The sequence below is a fragment of the Acomys minous genome, assembly GCF_964271855.1.
Source record: "Acomys minous genome assembly, chromosome: 11".
In the NCBI taxonomy this organism is placed as follows: domain Eukaryota; kingdom Metazoa; phylum Chordata; class Mammalia; order Rodentia; family Muridae; genus Acomys; species Acomys minous.
This window is the reverse complement of record NC_140492.1, coordinates 2,336,611-2,355,664: the sequence shown is the minus strand read 5'-3', so window position 1 is coordinate 2,355,664 and position 19,054 is coordinate 2,336,611. Positions and strand designations below refer to the sequence as shown.

At 48.0% G+C, this 19,054-nt stretch overlaps 1 protein-coding gene across 12 annotated transcripts in view; it reads left to right on the top strand.

The window, feature by feature from the left end:
• B3GALT5 (beta-1,3-galactosyltransferase 5) overlaps positions 1-19,054 on the top strand; it is an 80,208-nt gene that overhangs the window by 41,852 nt on the left and 19,302 nt on the right. Inside the window, exon 1 of one of the 12 annotated variants that reach the window (XM_084800438.1) lies at positions 6,750-6,865. The exons of 6 other annotated variants lie outside the window; for them this stretch is intronic. The gene's annotated coding sequence lies outside the window, so the exon portion shown is untranslated. 5 more of the 12 variants (XM_084800444.1, XM_084800443.1, XM_084800433.1 and 2 more) reach the window with 5 other exon arrangements.

The following is a 19,054-nucleotide window of genomic DNA, read 5'->3' as shown; positions in this document are numbered from 1 at the left end:
GTGCGCGTGAGCCCACCAAGGGTAAACACGCAGAGAACACAGCGTTTGAGGAACCCCCACCCCCGCCCTGCGCCGGACTCCTCCTCTAGTTTCCTTCAGTTCACAGGTTTCTAATTTGAGAGGGGCCCGGGAGGGAGTCGGCTTTCAAATAATGGAAACTAAGTCAGAGGAAAGCTGATGTAAATCTCTTTTCACTTTTCTATTTGCTCAACAAACTTAAACGAATTCTCGGCTGTATGTGTATGCTTCCCCTGATTCTATTTTCTTTATTTCTGCCCTGGGCTAAAGGAGTGTGTGTGTGTGTGTGTGTGTGTGTGTGTGTGTGTGTGTGTGTGTGTGTGTGTGTGTGTGTGTATGAGGTGGGGCCCGGGGAAAGGTCTTGCTCCAGTCAGTGGCTGCTTTTGTTACTACATCTTATGAGTGTAGGGAATTCTTAGTTGCACGGCTGAGTCACACACATGCTTATTGTGCCCGTTCTCCTGTAAAAGCTCCTCAGTTTAATGTAAGCCTTGAGTACAGCAAGAAGTAGGGGCGCCCCTCACAAGTGGGAGGCTCAGTCCTCAGAGCTGAAAAACAAAACAAAACAAAACCAAAATTGCCTGTCGTCTGTTTCCCTGTCCGTCCGTTACCCATCCAGCTCCGTGTACGCTCCATATATCTGCCCCAACTTTTCCAGCGTTTCTTTTTTAAAAAACAGTTTGGGTGACAGAGCACATTCAGCGTCAAAGCTATCGTGTACGCAGTGGCTCTGCAGACGCCGCGTCCCGTTACTTCATTTTTTGTCTTCTCTTTCCAAGCCATTCATCGGAAAAGCTAATTTTAAAAAAAAGAAAGAAAAACAAAAAACAAACAAACAAACAAACAAACAAAAAACCGGGCCTGATTTTGAGGAAGAAGCTGCTGGGTCAAGTCCTGGAAGTACTCCCAAGGGGGGCAGGTCCTTCCTTCTTTCTGTCCCCTCCCCCAGCTTGATCCAGACTGTTGCTCCTTTATGAACATCCCCCTCTCCAGAGATGCCCTTTTTTTCTGTGGGCTTTGGGCAGGTGCTCTGAATAAACAATGGGCACCTCTGAGACCAGATGTGATGTGATGGGGCCACGTGTCCCCTTTCAGCTGGACTGTCCTTCTGCGACCACTCGCTGGCTACAGGAAGTGGACCTGGCAGGTTCAGGTCAGAGTAGGGGGTCCTACAAGGAGGGAGGGAGGGAGGGAGGAAGAGAGAGAGAGGGAGAGAGAGAGAGAGAGAGAGAGACAGAGAGAGAGAGAGAGAGAGAGAGAGAGAGAGAGAGAGAGACAGAGAGACAGAGAGACAGAGAGCAGTCTCTGCTTTCCTGCACATGACCTTTGGCCTTTGGTTCCTGCCATCTGTCCTGTGAGCTCCTTTAACTGGGCATCTGATCCTGTTATCCCCTGGGTTTCTGTCAGGACTAGACCCTGGCCCTGAGTGCCACTCACAATTCCAGTGGCCTTGAGCATCTGCCTGCTGCTGGGCATCCTCTGTTCCCAGATGAGTGAGGTAGGATGCAACCCTTTCTTAGACCTGACAGAGCTTAAGCTACCATGCTCTCTCTCCTGACTGTAAATAAATATCAGCTGTCAGGAGCTCACTGCATTGCCTGTGGCCCCACCTTAGGTTGGATGAGCTGTGTGTGTGTGTGTTGGGGGTGGGGGAGGAGGATGGTGAGAGAGAGAAGAGAGCGAAGAGGTGAGAAGATGCGGAGACGGCACAAGGCTGAAGTGGAGGTTGTACAGGAAAGGGAAGCACATGAGCTGGAGAGCTTCAGGGCAGGTAGGGTGGTGAGAGCTGAGAGGAGCCTCAGTGCCCACCGAGTGAATTTGGAGGCCGGCGTATGCTTCAGTTTGCAGTTTGCTGTCAGGCATCACAGATAGCGTCTGGACCTGGCAGAAATAACGCAGTGCTGAGTTGAAAAGCCAGCCCAAGGGTTTAAAGACATCAATCAAGCAGATTTTTTATGCCTGGTTTTGAACATCCTCAATAGGGGCTGGAAGTCATCTGGGCCTAAACAGGGACACCGGTGTAGTCGGGGCAGTTGGTCACTCCCTTCTTCCTTACGTGCTCCAGGAGAGGGGACCCTGGGCAGCTCACCTCAACCCTCTACCTCTGTTCTCTCCTTAGCACTGTACATCGGCGGCTCTCAGCCTTCCTAAAGCTGCGACCCTTCAATAAACCTCCTGATGTTGTGGTGACCACCCCCCAACCATAAAATTATTTTTGTTGCTACTTCATAACTGTACTTTTGTTACTGTTGTGAATCATAACGGAAATATATGGTATGCAGGATACGTGATGTGGGACCCCTGTGTAAAGGTTGTCCACCCCCCAAAGCGCCCGAGCCCCACTGCCTGAGAGCCACTGCCGCAGCTACTGGCAATATTTCTCTGAGTGCCCGTAAGGACCAAACGATCCCACCTCTCCTTACCACACCTTACTCCAACCGTCACTTACCTGTTACTCTCTAAGCTCTCTGCTAAATTTTGCATGAGTATGGGACGAAATAAAAAGCTTCTCAAACACAAGATGACTTGATTTTTAAGAAAAGTTCCTAATTGGTGTGGTACATATATTTGGGGGCGCAGTAGAATGACTGCGATAGAGGGCAGATTTTTGGGGCGCACTGGTGAGTGTGGTGACTCGAGTTTGGACTCTCTTCTGTGTAGCTTTTGATTCTGTGTCCAAACCTTCTCTCTTCCCAGTGTCACTGTTCAAGTCTGTTTTGTCTTTTTATCTCAAGACCTCATTTTTCTGTTCCCCAGGGGTGTTTTAATTGCCGTGCGTGAGCTCCGCAAATCCCTCTTTTAATCTCCCAGGTCTCTTGTCATTTCCTATGTCCGTTGTGCTTTGCTGATGGAGTGTTCCCGGTTTCCCTGGGGAGCGGTCCTTTACTGGGCTCACCTTTGATCCACTTCTGGGAGTTCCTTCTTTCAGTCTGGTTGGGCTATCATTCTTGTTTAACAAGGGCAGAGGCACTGACTGGCTGCCTCTGTAGATGCAAGTTCGTTATTTCCTTCCTCTTCTGTGGATTTTATTTGAATTGTTCTCAGAATCTGAGTTGAGACCTGAGTATCGTAACGTTCTTCTTGTCCCAGACTATGAAAATAGGGATGAGGCATCACGCGGCAGCCACCATTGGCAGATTGCTTTTCCTGGTATTTTCAAGGCTGCTCAGGTCAGGGAGGAATCAAATTTATTTGTTTTTTTCTTAAAGTTGTAAGGATTTTTTTTTCGAGACAGGGGTTCTCTGTGTAGCCTTGACTGTCCTGGACTCACTTTGTAGACCAGGCTGGCCTCGAACTCACAGAGATCCATATGGCTCTGCCTCCCGCATGCTGGGATTAAAGGTGTGTGCCACCATGCCTGGCTTAATTGTAAGGATTTTAAGAAATATTTCAGGCATGTGGAAAAGTCAGAGCAGCAGACCAGTTGTGTGTGGGCATGTTGCTGTCACACTGATGGCACCTGCTTGTCACTTATTTGGTGAGACAGTAAAAGGTGAGCTGGCTGTAAAGCTCCGCGTGTATTAGGACTTCCAGGGCATGTGTGTCTCCGTCGGCCCTAGGTCTGGAAGGATGCTACTTGCGGGGAGGTGTGCGTGTGCACTGAATCACACTTCCACCAACTGTATGGCTCAGTAAAGCGGTGCCTGGTTCCCCTCAGTTTCACCAACACTTAGAACCATTGGACATTAACATGTGTGTTAATAGAGAGAGTAGGGACCCAATCTCTTGGCTTTAAGACGTATTTACCTAACTCATGCACAGCTGGCCATGTTTTCATTTACATACGTGTTAGCCTGTGATTTGTCTGTCTCACCACGTCTCTGTATTTATCATGCATTTTTCATGTATGTCATCTATCCGTCTATCACCCACCTGTCTTCTATCCTCTATGCATCTATGACTTTGTCTGTCAACCTTTTATCATCTATGTCTCTATCACTTACCTACTTTCAATTAATAATATAATCCCATTTATCTACCATTTAGTGTCTGTCTGGTGTATCAATTATCTAGCAATTAGTTCATAACCTATCATCCATCCATCCGTCTGTCACCGCCCGGTCATCTATCATCTATACATTCTCCTCAGTCTATCATCTCTCTCCTATTCATAATCTAAAACTTACCTATTTCCTATCGCATATCTTTTTGGCATGCCTATTGCCTGTCATCTGTCTTCTAGTCGGAATCACGTCTCATTTCTCTATCACCTATCATGTGCCTATTGATAATTTCTCATCTCTCATCATCTACCTATCATCTATCTATATATCATTTATTATCTATCTATTTATCATCTACCTGTTCTCTCTCCCTCTCTCTCTCTCTCTCTCTCATCTACCTATAGATCTATCATCTATCTTCAAGCATTTGTTAATGTATTTATTGTACATCAACTATTGATCTATTGTCTATCTATTTAACGTCTATCTAACCTATTTATCATCTACCATCTATCTTCCGTCATCTATTGGTCTATTTGTTGTCTGTCATATCTATAGCAATCTATTAGCTCTCCTATTTATTATCTATCACCTAATCTACCTACCTACCTATAATCTATTGATTTATGTCTCTTTGTCACTGTGGCCAAATACCAATAAGACAGAAGTAACTTGAAAGGAAGGATTGATCTGAGAGCACAATTTAGAAGGTAGAGTCCATCGCAGCAGGAAGCGTGGAGACAGTTCCTGCTCCTGTCGGGGGCAGCAGGAACATTAGGTGACCAGTCAGTTCACACCAACCAGGCAGCATAGAGCTTAGGCAAGAATGAGGTCAGGCCACAATTCTTCTTCTTCTTTTTTATGAAGATTTAAAAAAAATTTTATATATGAGTGCTCTATCTGCATGTACACCTGCCCACCAGAAGAGGGCATCATATCACATTATAGATGGTTGTGAGCCACCATCGACCTCTGGAAGAGCAGCCAGTGCTCTTAACCGCTGAGCCATCTCTCCAGGCCCAGGCTACAATTCTTAAAGGCCTGCCACTGGCTTCTCCAGCCATGCCTCGACACCAAAAGCTGAGGACAAAGCATTTATCCCCACAAGCCCACGGGGGACATTCCATATCCAAATTTTAGAAGTCTGTCTATCTGCCTACCACTTGGGATTCCTCTTCTGCGAGTGACCTGTTTGTATCTTTTGTTCATTTTTCATTTTGGATGCCCCTTTCTTGCTGGTTGTGGAAACTTATTAGAGTCCTCACTTACACTGTGAACACTTCTTTCTGCTCTGGGCCTTGTACTGTCTGTCACATTTTATCTAAGCATAGTTTCTCATTCTTTAATTTGATAAAGCTTATCAAGTCTTTATCTATGGTTTAGTTTTGTCATAAGAGAGCCTTTCCATGCTATTTTGAAGATAATTATATATTTTCTCATAAAAGGTATAAAGTTGTAAAAGTTTTAAAGTTTGGAGAACCTTCCCTATATGAGAAAACCATTTGGGTTTTAACTTGCCTTGAGTTTGGTTTTGATCAGCCGTGAGCTCAGGACTTAATGTGATTATTCCACGTAAATATCCAGTGGCCTCAGGTGTGAATATCCAGTGGCCTCAGGTGTGAATATCCAGTGGCCTCAGGTGTGAATATCCAGTGACCTCAGGTGTGAATATCCAGTGGCCTCAGGTGTGAATATCCGGTGGCCTCAGGTGTGAATATCTGGTGGCCTCAGGTGTGAATAGACAGTGGCCTCAGGTGTGAATAGACAGTGGCCTCAGGTGTGAATATCCAGTGGTATCATGTGTGACTAGCCAGTGGCCTGAAGTGTGACTAGCCAGTGGCCTGAGATGTGACCAGCCAGTGGCCTGAGGTGTGAATAGCCAGTGGTCTCATGTGAGAATAGCCAGTGGTCTCAGGTGTCAATTCTGTAGATAGTTGTTTTCCTGGAGATATGTGCTTTATAAATGTGCAATCTGTTCTGACTTGTTTATTCTGTTTTTATTGATTACCTTGCTCTGCTACACAAACATCTTAGTCTAGGTGACTTAAGCAGTAGAAACGTGTGGAGGCCAAATTAGTCAGAGTTCCAGGAAGGTTGGTTCCTGATGAGGTCTCTCTTCTGATTACAGACTTCCACTTTCTGTCCCTACAAGATGCCTGGTATTTTCTTTTATCCTCTTCTAATAAGTCAATTGGATTAAGGCCCCACCCTGGGGCCTGACCGAATAACCTTTAATTACAGCCTGAAGGCTCTGCCATGTTGGGGTCAGAACTCCAGAGAGAATTTTGGGGATACCATTTAGTTCATAGCATTAGTGTCTTTGCCCTTATCTCACCCACACGCTCTTGACGTCCTGAGTGGATGGCGAGATTCATGGGCATCAAGTTTCCCTGTTTTTCTCTGTAATTTGCTGATCCATTTTTGTCCTTTATGTAAATTTCAAGTTCACTTGTCAAGTTGAAGTAAAAATTTTGTCAGTTTTCATGATTGTTGTACTGTCAGGATATAATTTGTTCATTTCAGAGCAAATGCAACATTTGTTATTATTATTAATTATCATTACTTCAGAGTTGTGTTTTTCAGAAAGAGTCTTGCTATGGAGCTGAGGTTTGCCTCAAACTTTTGATCCCCCTGTCTCAGTGTCCTTAGTTCTGGGTTTACAGTCACGCGCCACACCATGCTGAAGTTCCAAAGGTTTGCGTTTTGCACAGCATTCCTGATAAGATCATTCTGTCTTGGGATTGCAGCCAGAACCTCATATTGCTTTCGGCTGTCACCTCACTTCCCACATTTGCTCTGTCAGCCTCTCATGAGCTTAACATGTTGGAAAGGGCCGGGGAAGTTGCTTTATAGAAAAGCCCTCAGTTCGAGTTTACCTGGCGTCCCTTGTCTTCAGACTGAAGGTATGAGTTCTTATTGATAACACTGCAAAGGCTTAATAACCTAGTTATACTCTTATTGGTTCCAATGCTCACGCATAGCATGTCTTTACACTTAAAAAATTAAGTTTTACTGTTTTTGTATGTGTGTGTGTGTGTATGTGTGTGTGTGTGTATGAATGTATGCCATGTTTACACACAACTGGGGGCCAGAAGAGGCGTCAGGTCCCTTGGAGTCAGAATTAAAGGCAAATTGTGAGTGGCCCGATGTGGGAACTGCGACCCAAACTTGAGTTTTCTGAAAGAGCAAGAAGTGCTCTCAACTACCAGGCCATCTCTCCACCCCCTGTCTTGACTGTTTAAATGCAGATGATTAATTACGTTAGATATTTTGATTATGAATGCAGAGAGGAGGGCACAGCCTTTTGAAATTAGGCCACAGCCATGTGACTGATAGGAAGAGCGGGGCAGCCGATCTGTGCTAAGCTCTGTCATTGTGGGTGTTTGATTTCCATCTGCTCTGTGGGCAATAATCACACATTGATATGAACATGGCGCAAAATCGAAGTAGCATAAAATAATAAAAAGCAGTATATGGGCCTAAAAAGCAGTGTGGTGACGCATGCCTTTAATCCCAGCACTCGGGAGGCAGAGGCAGGTGGATCGCTGTGAGTTCGAGGCCAGCCTGGTCTACAAAGTGAGTCCAGGACAGCCAAGGCTACACAGAGAAACCCTGTCTCGAAAAACCAAAAAAAAAAAAAACAACAACAACAACAACAACAAAAAAAACAAAGCAGGCTGACTTTTAATTCCGGACTTAGCATCTAGTTGTTCTTTGTTTTATCAAGATCTTGCTTCTTGGTCAGCAACCTTTATGGATTCATGATGTGCTATAAGACAGTTTCAGATTTGGAATTTATTTATAGAACTAATAATGGATGCTATATTATGTACTCTAATGGATACAAATTTAAAACATTTCTCTACGATTGGTCATATTTCCTAGACTCTTGCCTGACCTTTCCTGATACCCTCCTCCTGAAGGTGCTGCTTAGACCTACGTGTAGCTCATTTTCCAAGTCTGATGATTTTGTTTTAAGTGGTCTTTTAAAAAATCATTTAAAAAATATTTTTTGACTTCGTGGGGTTTTTTTTTTTGGGTTGTTATTTTTATTTTATGTGCACTGGTGTTTTCTCTGCGTGTGTGTCCGTGTGAGGGTGTTGGATCCCCTGGAACTGGAGTATTTTATGTGCACTGGTGTTTTCTCTGCGTGTGTGTCCGTGTGAGGGTGTTGGATCCCCTGGAACTGGAGTTAAAGGAAGTTTCAGCTGCCAGTGGGTGTTAGGAATTGAACCTGGGCCGTCTGGAAGAACAGCCAGTTCTCTAAGCCTCTGGGCCATTTCTTCATTCCCTTTCATAAATTATCTTAACCTATTTATAATACATTCTCTGAGGCAATTGTATGTGTAGACCAATTCTGTGTTTCCCCTTTGCCACATTTTCTTCAACTCAATTCTCTTTTTTTTTTCTTCTGTTGGATTTTTCATGCTCTGCTTTCTCCTCCCTTTGCTGTTGTGCAATCTAGAAACTGTGCTTTCCATTTGTTTGCTGTTCCTCTTGGATTCTGAGTCCTGTGATTTAGCAATATATAATGTAAGATTTGGGCTCATATTTCCTCAATCGTTAAGAGATCTTTTTGCCTTATCTTTATTGCCTAGGGTGTTGGCTCAGTTTATTAACAATTAAACTTTATTATACAACCCAACTAGCATATACAAGAAGGAAAAAAAGGTTAAAGGGACAGAAGATTAAAACCTCCTGGAATCCGTTCGGCAGGACGGGTCCTTAGGTGTCTCAGTCCCACGAGCTGGTCCGGTCCTTTCCTCTCTCTCCGCGCCTTCTCCTTCTCTCCTTCTACCACTTGTTTTTCTCTCCCCCACCTCCCAGTCATATGCAAAGGGCGGTCCCTTCTCCCTTCGAGGGTCAATTAGGAAAACAATAGCCACGGTGGGGTTCCCAGGTAGGCTTCCTGAATTCCAAGCCCAGGAAGGCTCCAAACAGTCTCTCACAAGGTATTCATGGTGTGTCCCAAGGGTAAAGCCCGCCAAGATTGCTTCCACCTGCGACAAAGATTAATCTTTCCCACACTAGGGGGTAAACAATAAAAAAATGTAGTCAATTTAATGGACATAAACCGAACATAATCACATATTTGATCAATTCCTATGCTTTTCTTTGGCATTTTAAGTGTAGGTTAGTTTAATTTGTTTACTGTTAAATCTGTGGTTTGCTCCTGTAGGAAGAAGGCTCTGTGTGTGCCTGTGGCTCCTGTTAGACACAGTCAGCTGCCGTGCACACTGAGCAGAAGTTAGAGCTCAGAGAGGAAGGGTGGGTGGTCGGGATATTGGCGGAGAAGAGACAAAGAGCTGACTAAGTGCTGCGTTTTGCTGGGTGTTCCAGGCGCCTTCTGCTTCCCAGCGAGGGGAGGTGGCTGAGATGAGGCAGGAGCTGATCCCAGGAACAAAAGAGGCTGAGAAACATTTTATAGCCAGCCTATTATAACAGACTCACCCCCAAATAACCTGTAGCCACCTCCAGCCATCATCCGATTAAATGTAGACATCATAACGCTTGACATAAGTTTGAAATGAGCCTTTGTGGTGCTCTTGCCCTCTTTCTTAGAGGCACCATGGCTGTTGATATAATTTTCATTTTTGCCAGTGACCTTGCCAACCTGCCAAGGCCACAATACAGTAAGGCCAGAAATATTCAAGGGAGTCTGTGTTTTTTGTCGTTTATTTTATTTTATTATTTTTATTTTTCCAGTCCGGGTCTCACTCTACAGGTCAGACTGGCTTGGAAGTCATGACTGCTTGGCCTAGTCAAGCCTCAGATCTGTGCCAGGCCTTGTGCCTCAACCTTCTGAGTGCTGGCATTGCAGGTGGAAACCACTGGGCGCAGCTCCGGTCCCTGTCTTAACGAGTCCCCAGAAGCTTGGCCTAGTGACGTGGCTTGAAGAGCCTGACGCACTTGCCAAAAATACAGGCCCAGGGACCTGAGTTCTATTCCTGAAGGGAGTCCGCAAAGTTGCCCTCTCACCTCTTCACCTCTACATGTGTGCTGCAGCACATGTGCCCACATCATACGCACCATGCACCCCCAACAATGGTAATAATGGCAAGTGACATCCTCTTTCAGCCTCTGAAGGCACCAGTCATGCGCGTGGTGCACACGCATGCATACAAAATAAAATAAAATAGAATTCAAGCAAAACAACAAAACGGCAACATAAACATCGAGAGGGCGGGCACCTAAACACTGAAGCCAGGTGTGGACATTGGAGTTTCTGGGTCTCAGTGACGCTGGGGGACTTCTCAGAGTGGGGCAGGGGGGAATGTGGGGTCAGAGTTAGTGTCTCTTAGTGTTCGCCTCTTTGTTTTCATCTTCCATACCCCATGAGGCTTCCCTACCCACTCTGGTTCTCTACCCTCCATGTGTCTGGAGCCCATGGAGCTGGTGGTCTTGACCACAGGTTTATGAGAAGTGTGGTGGCTGCCTTCATCTCTCAGTGAAGTATACATTGATTGATGCAAGGTCTTGTCCGAGTAGATCCATTTATAATCCTTGGAGCAAGGCTATGAGGATGGAAGTTTCCTGGAAAATGACCACATCTGCATGGGGGGCAGGGTCTTGTGCACTGAGTGTGAGGACTTCCTGATTGTGTAGAGTTGGAATGTTGTAGATCCAGAGCCAAAGTTATCATACATCATCATAGCCTCCCCCCCCCCCCCCAAGATAGGGTTTCTCTGTGTGGCCTTTGCTGTCCTGGACTTGCTTTGTAGACCAAGCTGGCTTCGAACTCACAAAGATCCACTTGCCTCTGCCTCCCGAGTGCTGGGATTAAAGGTGTGTGCCACCATGCCTGGCCAGATTAGTCCTCTTAATAGTAGTTGACCACCCATCTCTGTGTCTAACTTAACATCTTTGACTACCAGGTAAAACCTTGGGAATATATGAACTTAAGAGACCATTGGCTTCCACCAGCCCAAGGCTGAGAATGCTATGAGCTAGCTTCTGAAACCTAGAGCAGAGATTTTCCCACTCAGCTATAAATCTGTCATCTCCACCAATTAGCAAATGTATTATTGACTTATAACTTTTTTTGTGCTGCTTCTACACTGGAATATGTTATTTGGCGCAATGTGAATTCATATTCCTGCAGCCATGATCATTCCTATTTGGCTCAGAGTAAACTCTCTTATTCTCTTTGTGGTGAGAACTGTGTTCTATGCCACCGACTACATGGGTGGTGAGCTTTCTACATATGCACTTGAAGATGTTTCAATCATGGCTTTACTTTTATGCGTTAGTTTAGTTGGGCATAAAAATTTCTGCTTGGCAAATACTTCCCTTCAGCATTGTGAAGATGTATTTGGCTTATATTGTTGATTATAGGTTAGTCTCATTGTCAGCTCTCTTGTAGATAATTTTCCTCTGGCAATTTTTCAGTCTCAGTTTGGATCTATCCTGGCGACCGTTTGGCTTTGATCTAAGGACTCAGGCTTTCGGTTCTGAACAGCCCCCTGTAAACATTTCCTCACATGTGTCCCTGCTCTCCCCCAGGCCTTTTGTCAACAGTGTTTATCAGGGTCAGATGATCCTCTCCATCAGTCCCTCTGCCTTGTGCAGGTCATTGTTGGAGAAAGTTACTTCTAATGGAAATGGCTCCTCTTCTAGCCTCAGCCTTCTGTCTCCGTGACCAGTAGAGAGGCAAGCCTAGAGGTCCAAGTTCATGCTGGGGGTGCGAGGGGCCAGAAGGGGTGTGTGTGCCATCTCCCTCAGATCTCCTATTTCCTGCCTGTGTTCATTTTCCTCTAACATGGAGATTCATAGTGAGACTTTAAAATTCCAGTGCCTCACTTTTCCACTTTTGTTGACCTCCATGGCCCTATGACCACATGTAAAAATCTGATACTTCCACTGTCCATTTTCTGTCCTTGTGTATGAAGGAATTTGCCTATAATTGTGTTCCCCATGTGCTACTTGTATATTTTTTTTGGCTCCTATGAACTTTGTGGGTTTGCTTTTGGAGACAGGGTCTGGGATGCATCCTGTAGCATGAATTGAACTCATGGCTTATTCTCCTGCTTCAGGCTCCCAAGCATGTGATTTCATGTATGAATCATCATGCCTGGCTTGACCTTTGTTTTCATTTTAGCTCGAACAACAGAGAAACACAAGCTCTACACACACTAAGATAACAGTAGTTGCTGAGATGATTTGACACAGCAATAGGTCAAAGTGACATTTAGTGTTCCCATTTGTGTATGTGTACAGAAGTAAGGAGCCAACCTTGGGGGTACTTCCGCCAACCTTGGGGGTACTTCCTTGGTAGTTGTCCATCTTTTAGTTTTTTAGACAGAATATCTCATTGGCCGAGAACTTGATGATTTGTCTAGGCTGGGTGGCTGTTAAACCTTGGCATCCTCCTGTCTCCACACCCAATACTGGAAGTACAATACAGGATGTCACTATGTAGTCAAGGCTGGTGTGGACGTGTGACCCTCCTGCTTGAGCCTGGTGAGTTGTTGAGATTGCAAGTACGTGGCTTAATAATGAAAATTCTTGAAGCTACGCATGCATTTACCTGTGAAAGTAATTTTAAATACACCTACGAGATTGTATCTAAAATTCTTTTTTTTGTTTTTTTGGTTTTTTTTGTTTTTGTTTTTTGAGACAGGGTCTCTCTGTGTTAGCCTTGGCTGTCCTAGACTCACTTTGTAGACCAGGCTGGCCTCGAACTCACAGCGATCCGTCTGCCTCTGCCTCCCAAGTGCTGGGATTAAAGGCGTGCGCCACCATGCCCGGCCCCTAAAATTCTTACATGCCTTGTTGTGTAATCTACTGTTGCAACTTTACTTTCTCATTTGACTTGCCTTCATAGCTCCACCCCTCCATTCCTCTCCTCCTTTCTTCCTCTTTTTTTTCTTCCTTCAGCCAAGACTTCATCATCTGGTGTGGCTGATTTCAAACTCAAGATCTTCCTTCTCCGGTGTCCTGAGTGCTGGGATTGCACCACCATTCCTGTAACAATTTTCTTTCTTTATAAGTAGTTGGAAGCTTTGATTTTTATGAAGCTTGTTGCCAATGGCTGCCTTGTGGTCAAGATGACATCTGCTGCTTAAATTTGTTGTGGTTGTCTGGTGTGTGGGGGTGTGCGCAGTAACAACGGTGCTGATTTAAGGTGAAAAGAGCTAGAATACAGAAGTAGTGCTCACAACTCATTAATTTTAGTATAAAATTGAGATTTTTCTTCCTTCAGTTGATTTTTTTTGTATGTACGTGTGTGTCCCTCCCTGTGTGTGTGTGTGTGTGTGTGTGTGTGTGTGTGTTTCTGTGTGTCTGTGTGTTCACATGTGGGTGAGTGCATGTGGAAAACAGTAGCTGATACTGATTTTCCTCAATTACTCTCCATTTTATTTTACTGGGGTGGTGGGGGGTCTCTTGTTGAACTTGGAGCTCTTTCCCTGAGCATACATGGTGATTGACAGTCATTTGTATCGTCAGTCCCAGGGAACCCACTGCCCTCTAGTTAGAGATGCGCTGTCCCTGCCTCTTGAGGTCTAGAATTACAGGTGAGCTGCCATGCTTACCGAGGCTTTGCCTAGGTGCTGGAGAGCTGAAGTCTGAACATTACAATTCTTCAGCAAGATCTTTACCCATTGAACCATCTCTCTAGTTCCTCACTCAACTGAATTTTAAACAAGTAAAACATATATCATCAATAAATTCCTTATTCAAAATTACTATTTTGCATTTTCATGGGAAAACAGTCCCAGCTTGTTCCCTAACAGCCAAAATGGAAAGCCAGACACCTGTGAGAATGCAGGAGGCCTCTTTCTACCAGGCAGGGGACTAGCGAACAAACCTATCAATGTTTAACAATCTTAACAAGGTTGTAAAATGTGTTGCATGTTAGCTGTGAATCATTTTACAGTAAAAGCTGTAGATTTCCTAGAAAAGCCATTTTCAGGGCAAGCCGTGAGTTTGCGTGTAGGGTAGGAGGGATATGATGGTGAGAAGCTGAAGGCAGACCCAGAGCAGGCGTGAGCTCTGTCTGAACCCCGATGCTGGAGGGGGCAGCCGGGCAGGCGTGAGCTCTGTCTAAACCCTGATGCTGGGGGGGGGGGGGGCAGCCGGGCAGGCGTGAGCCCTGTCTAAACCCCGATGCTGGAGGGGGCAGCCGGGCAGGCGTGAGCTCTGTCTGAACCCCGATGCTGGAGGGGGCAGCCGGGCAGGCGTGAGCTCTGTCTGAACCCCGATGCTGGAGGGGGCAGCCGGGCAGGCGTGAGCTCTGTCTGAACCCCGATGCTGGAGGGGGCAGCCGGGCAGGCGTGAGCTCTGTCTGAACCCCGATGCCGGAGGGGGCAGCCGGGCAGGCGTGAGCTCTGTCTGAACCCCGATGCTTGGAGGGGGCAGCCGGGCAGGCGTGAGCTCTGTCTGAACCCCGATGCCGGAGGGGGCAGCCGGGCAGGCGTGAGCTCTGTCTAAACCCGGATGCTGGAGGGGGCAGCCGGGCAGGCGTGAGCCCTGTCTAAACCCCAATGCTGGGGGGGGGGGGGCAGCCGGGCAGGCGTGAGCCCTGTCTAAACCCCGATGCTGGAGGGGGCAGCCGGGCAGGCGTGAGCTCTGTCTGAACCCCGATGCTGGAGGGGGCAGCCGGGCAGGCGTGAGCTCTGTCTAAACCCTGATGCTGGGGGGGGGGGCAGCTGGGCAGGCGTGAGCCCTGTCTAAACCCCGATGCTGGAGGGGGCAGCCGGGCAGGCGTGAGCTCTGTCTGAACCCCGATGCTGGAGGGGGCAGCCGGGCAGGCGTGAGCTCTGTCTGAACCCCGATGCTGGAGGGGGCAGCCGGGCAGGCGTGAGCTCTGTCTGAACCCCGATGCTGGAGGGGGCAGCCGGGCAGGCGTGAGCTCTGTCTGAACCCCGATGCTGGAGGGGGCAGCCGGGCAGGCGTGAGCTCTGTCTGAACCCCGATGCTGGAGGGGGCAGCCGGGCAGGCGTGAGCTCTGTCTGAACCCCGATGCCGGAGGGGGCAGCCGGGCAGGCGTGAGCTCTGTCTGAACCCCGATGCTTGGAGGGGGCAGCCGGGCAGGCGTGAGCTCTGTCTGAACCCCGATGCCGGAGGGGGCAGCCGGGCAGGCGTGAGCTCTGTCTAAACCCGGATGCTGGAGGGGGCAGCCGGGCAGGCGTGAGCCCTGTCTAAACCCCAATGCTGGGGGGGGGGGCAGCCGGGCAGGCGTGAGCCCTGTCTAAACCCCGATGCTGGAGGGGGCAGCCGGGCAGGCGTGAGCTCTGTCTGAACCCCGATGCTGGAGGGGGCAGCCGGGCAGGCGTGAGCTCTGTCTAAACCCTGATGCTGGGGGGGGGGGGGCAGCTGGGCAGGCGTGAGCCCTGTCTAAACCCCGATGCTGGAGGGGGCAGCCGGGCAGGCGTGAGCTCTGTCTGAACCCCGATGCTGGAGGGGGCAGCCGGGCAGGCGTGAGCTCTGTCTGAACCCCGATGCTGGAGGGGGCAGCCGGGCAGGCGTGAGCTCTGTCTGAACCCCGATGCTGGAGGGGGCAGCCGGGCAGGCGTGAGCTCTGTCTGAACCCCGATGCTGGAGGGGGCAGCCGGGCAGGCGTGAGCTCTGTCTAAACCCCAACGCTGGAGGGGGCAGCCGGGCAGGCGTGAGCTCTGTCTAAACGCTTTGACAAGTGGTTCCCACCACTTCCAACTCTGAGAGGTGAGATGGGGGATGAGGCCGACACCAACACAAGGGTGGGATAGCAGGGACACTTTTTGAGGTCTTTGGACCTTCTGTGACAATGTATCTTCTGGTAAATGTTATACATACAGTGTGGTCTCCTCACAGAAATGAGGAGCTTGGGGCTGGAGTGATGGGTCAGCGGGGGGAGGGAGGGCACTGGCTGCTCTTTTAGAGGACCTAGGTTCAACCCCAGCACACATATGGTGATTCACAATAGTCTGAGGGGATCTACTGCCTTCTTATGGCCTCTGTGGGTACTGCAAAAACACAATGCAGACAACACACACACACTCTTGCATGTGCCCATGCACAGACACAGAGACACACAGACTGACACACACACACACACACACACACACACACACACACACACAGGTCAGGAAAAAAAGAGAGGTCTAGTGGGGAAAGGAGAAAGCACAGGAAATAGGAGGCGTGGTGTTCCTGAGGATGGAATCCCACGGAAGAGCTTGTAGCACTAAGAGAGCGTGAAAACAGCCACAGAAGTGCAGACAACAACACACCATCTGTGCGAACTCTCCTGACCCAGAGATCGCCACTAGCAAGTAGCTAATGTGCTTCTCCATCAGAAGGCTGAGCGATGGACTGCTGGGCCCAGGGGAACGGCCATCTTGGTTCGTTAGAGAGTGCTTGTAGTGGACTGGCGTTTGCACCCGCTGGGCTCTACAAGGGTTTGCTTTGAGCATCTTTCTTGTGCTATGGTACTGTGGAAATGAGGGACCAGCAGGAGGTGAAGATGCCACGGAATCTGCCACCGCTGTGATGAGGTCGTTCCGGGTTGAAGGGAGCAGTCAGTTTAGAGGGGCGACTTTGTGCTGTAGTATGATACTGACTTTCCCGATTTCTGTTGAAACCAGTTCAGGCTAGCTAACAGGATGTTGCTATGGGGCACATGATAAGTCTTGAGCCATGATCTTGCCACAAATATTTGGCACCTTCCCTTCAGAGCTTCAAGATGGGCAGATTCTTTGTTTTAAGGAAATAGCTACTCAGATGTGCATAGTTATTTTTAGTTTTTAAATCCCTCCCAGCATATTTGTTTTATTCTGTAAATACATTTTTATAATCCAATATCATCTTTCCTACGTTATGCTTAAAGACACAAAGGTTTAAGAAACTTGATTAAAGTCAAACAGTTAGGATAGTGTAGGTAGAGGGGCCCCAGACACTCCCTAGGAAAATAAAGGACGGTCTTGCTTACTTTTCTATTGCTATGAAAAGGCACCATAACCAGAGCATTTATTTGGGGGTGAATCTCTTGAGCATCATGGTGGGGAGCATGGCAGGTATGGGGGTGGGGCAGTAGCTAAGAGCTGCTTACATCTTATCCTCAAGTTGGAGGGAGGTAGGAAGGGAAAGAGAGGAAGAGAGAGAGAGAGAGAGAGAGAGAGAGAGAGAAAGGAAGAGAGAGAGAGGGAGGGAGAGAGAGGGAGGGAGAGAGAGGGAGGGAGAGAGAGGGAGGGAGAGAGAGGGAGGGAGAGAGAGGGAGGGAGAGAGAGGGAGGGAGAGAGAGGGAGGGAGAGAAGAAGGAAGAGAGAGAGGAAGGGGGGGGAGAGAGAGAAGTTGGACAATGTGTGGCTTTTGAAACCTCAAAGCCCACCTCCAGTGACACACTTCCTAATCCTTTTCAAAACAGTCCCACCAACTAGGGACCAAACATTCAAACGTATAAACCTACAGGGGACTGTTTGCATTCAAACCACAACAGGCACCTCAGGCACAACAATGTCGACAGACCACACTGTGTCCCAGAGAGGTGGGAGAAGGTTTGGAACCCAGTAAGAAGTAGAAACCGCAGCTGTACCGAGGGGGCCATCTGATGGAGGAGCCCCTCAGAGAAAAACCTTTTGGCCAAAAGGAGCCTGGTGTCTGGTACCCGGACCCTTCCCCTTGTACTTCTATGTGCAAGAGGGGCTATGTCCCCGAAATGTTAAACAGTTGCCACCCACGGTCCTTTATGACAGATCCTGTGCTCGGTGTCAAAGCCTCCTGTGTGACTAGGGATCGCTTAAGCCTCAAGTAGGGCTGCCCCTGGGGGTCACCGCCCTTCAACAGGCGAGGCATCTGGGTTACTCAAGCCCATGGCCTGCTGGAGATCTCAGCGTGAGGCAGAGCAGACCATGGGCTCTGCACTCGCACTCCGGGGCTCAAGCCCGTCTCTGTTCCTTCTTGGTGGCTCCAAACTGCTGTCCTTCTTCAGATCCCAGACTGAGAGCAGTGTCTTGTGGCTGATAACCAGCAGGCTGCCACTAACCCAGAACTTCTCCCTTTTGAGTTGACTGTCACAAAGAGGGTGGCTTTGTGGGAATCAAGTTCCCATGGGCCCTCCTCCTGTGGTCACCTCCTCCTGGATGACCTCAGCAAACCACTGTTCCTCTCTCAGCTCCACTCTTAATTTTTTTTAAACTTATTTTTATTCTACATGCATGAATGCATGCATGCGTGCATGTGCAATACATTTACGCAGGAGAGGATGATGGCTGGAGGCGAATGCTGGATCCTCTGGAACAGGAGTTATAGACAATTGTGAGCCACTGTGTCTATTCTGGAAACCCAGCCAAGGCCCTCTGCAAGAGCAGCAAGTGCTTGCTTGCAATCACTGAACCGTCTCTCCAGCCGCTCAGTCTCTCATTTTTAAAAGACCCAGTATGAGGGCTGGTGAGGTGATTAAGTGATGTCCATGGAACACAGCTCGAGGCTGTGACTGCTAGCTTCCACTCTCTTCTGAGCATGGCAAGAACACAGGGCGTCCCCGGGCTCCCCAATACTGTGGGAATGTCTTGGATTGTCTTGAATGTGGAAGGACAGTTTTGAGATACAGAGACATTTCTGTATCACTTTTTAACATCACATTTGGTATTCCCATGAAGCTGGCCGTGCCTCACCAGCTGTGAGCTAACCAGATGAACATTTCATCACTCCCCTCCTAGTCAGATGATTGGCCCAAATCACAGCTTAGTCGGAGGATACGACGGGGCCCAGAGGACCCAGGCTTAAGGTGATTGACGATGGTCAAGCCCATCTCTGAGGAGAAATCTGTGATACACAGGGAAAGACTCTGTCCCTGTTGTGGCTGGAGACTTCCGCTCAGGCAACAGAGGCACAGTTGCTCTTGTAATGGGATGCCGTTCAGGTCCAGGACTAAGTCAGTTTTCCTGACCAATGTCTTTTGTTTTTCTTCCCACTCTCGGTGATCAGATCCTTGGTTCTTACACAGTGTACACGGCAGATCCTTTTCTTCATGCCCTTTGTTCTTGATGTTTTCTCAGCAGTGTGCCAGAGTGCACGAGCAGTCTGCCTTTACACAAGCCGGGAGAATAGCTCAGCAGTGCTTTGGCTTGTGTCCCGGTGTCTACAGTGGATGCGTGTAGGATCTTTGTATTTCC